The sequence below is a fragment of the Dipodomys spectabilis genome, unplaced genomic scaffold, assembly GCF_019054845.1.
Source record: "Dipodomys spectabilis isolate Male_0828 unplaced genomic scaffold, ASM1905484v1 ptg000545l, whole genome shotgun sequence".
Classification (NCBI taxonomy): Eukaryota; Metazoa; Chordata; class Mammalia; order Rodentia; family Heteromyidae; genus Dipodomys; species Dipodomys spectabilis.
Window position 1 is genome coordinate 2,682 of NW_024871222.1, and position 2,660 is coordinate 5,341.

The following is a 2,660-nucleotide window of genomic DNA, read 5'->3' on the forward strand; positions in this document are numbered from 1 at the left end:
GTGAATTGCCAACTCTTACACATCTAGTATTTGGCACAATCAGGATTTCAATGCTGGGAGAGGAGCTCTAGAAAACATGATCAAAGACACAACACTTAACTATCTTTCCTTTCAGATTTGATGGGAAAAAGTTCTATGACTTTGTAAAAGACTGAATATCAACTTTTCTCAAGAGAAAAGAGAATAATGTTCAAGGGCATCATTGAACTATGTTCATCATGGCTGAACATAATAGAAATAATCTTGTGATGATTCAGAAACAGTTTATGAGAAGAATATGTTCAAATGCCCTCAGCCTCTGAAGCCGTCATTGTTCCACAACACAGATGGGCAAAGTAGTTCAATACTTAATGTGTCATTGGATTTATCTTAGAAGAGCCTGCATGAGATTCAAGTAGAAAGAACTATATATAAGGTAGAATTCTCCAACAGAATGACCAAGCCTGTCACACACTGCCCTTTACAGACTTAATCAATAAATAAGGTAGTCTTCAAAGCAACTATTTTCTCTAACAAGAAACATGTCAAAGGCAAATTGAAATATGGGAGATGTGTATACCTAGGCCTAATTCTTACCCCTTGAGGTCTCTGGGACTTCAAGAAGGCAAACATCTCACTAGCTAAAGGGAGTTCCCTGAATTGAGCAGCCAAACAAGGAGTGAAATTAGCCTTCAGACCATCTAGACATGACTATAACCAGAAATTTTTAAAAAAGTAAAATAAATTATAATAAAAGAGGAAATATTAAGAAATATATTTGGTATGAGAAGTTTGCAAACAGACGTTTGTAGTTTGATGGTGTTGAATGCCAATATGAGTCAGATGTTTCTGAAATTAAAGAGACTAGTGAATCATGTTTTATGATGTTCTTAGCTGAAATGTAGTTTTTTGAGAGCAGAGTGTGGGCTTACCTAAACTTCAGAGTTTTGTCATTTCTGTATGATTAATTAATGAGTGTCAAAAGTACTAATAGTGTTTGTGAAAGGTTTCATCACGGCATATAATATTTATAAGCAAGAAAGAGAAAGATGAAGGCAATAATGAATAATGAAAAATGTATAGTTTGGTATTATTAGTTTGCCATAAATCTCTTTGGGTATATTTTCCTTCCTAAAACTTCACAAAACTTTTCTAAGTGACTACTTATGATTGTTTTCTGTGAATAGTTCTGACTTATAAGGGCTTTTAAAGCATTTATCTTTGGTTACCATTACATTCTAGTGACTTTGCTGTGATGTTAATTCATGTGTTGTTAATGGCTCATCTTCATGATGATCTCCCTTGAAAAAGCATTCTAAAATTTAGAGTTAAATCTTGGTCTCTTCTTCTCTCAGTATGTTCATTCTTCCTGGAGACTTTATTTTCCTAAGAAAATATGTTTCCATTTTATCTGAATTAGCTGATGGATTAAACAATACTATTAAAATATTTAATATTAAAATATTTAAAAGTATGACACAAGGTAATCTGAAGATTATAAAATGAGATGCATATTAAATACAACATTTGAATAATTACATATTGGTGAGGGTCAGCAGAACTCATTCTGTTTATAATCTTTATGCCCACCTAAGAAAACGACTTCTTTTGCAGGTACTATGTGGAGGAGGTAAGAGACATATTTGTGGTGATAGCATTCAAATTTTCAAATTAGTTGCATGGGTGAAATTAGAAATGCAGTTTCTAGCTTAGCAACTCAGTATACGCTCTTGTGGATGTTGAGGCAGTGCCTGCCTTTATGTCCTCCATTTGATGTCAGCCATAGTATTAAATTTAAAATAAAGCCAGGGAGATGTGTGTCTGACAAGGTAAGAAGAGTAAGAACCAGTTTCACCTCTGGAATCATCCTAGTGAAGTGCTTATTCTGGTCTTTGAGCAGAGCTGTTCACCTCTGCTTCGAGCAGTTCCTTGCAGGATGACCTTCCTGCCAGAATTTCAGGGGTGTTGAGAGCATCAGTCTGCTACTATAATCATTAAATTCTTCCTCAGGATTGCACTTCATATGAAGGATATTCAAGCGTAGGACAGACTTTCTATTCCTAATGACTTTGAAATTGCAGCTTTATGTTCTCAGATAAGATAAAAACAGAGTAGAAATAAACAATAGTTTATTATGTAGAAAAGGCCTAAGTTTGCTCAACACCATTTTCTACTATAAGAGATAGAACTAATGACCACAAATCTCTAGTATATAATAAGAAGATAGGACTATTAAAAAATATGCATCCCCTCTTATCATTTGACTGGGCAGGAACTAAAAGATTCCATGGGTTAAAAGTAAGGTGGAATGAATGCTAACTGACCACTTGCCTTTTATATATACATAGGAAGTATTATCTATTGTAAAAGGCAATCAAGACTATTGGTTACGTGGAATGTATAGCACAATCCCCTAATAATCTCCATAAAGTACAACTAAATCTTATTTTAAACCTTTTCTCTAACCTTCACTTCTTTTCCCTGCTTTCTTCTTTTCTCCCTCTCATTCCTTCTTCTCTATTTCTGTTTTTTCTCATTATCCGTCTTTCCTTCCATTTCTCCCTACCTTTTCTCCTTCCTTTCTCTCTTATTCTTCTCTCTTTATAAGACAGTGTATCGTATGGTGGTCTGCTCCTCATAATACTTGACTCTTTGGATGCTGAAATTACAGGGGTGCAGTA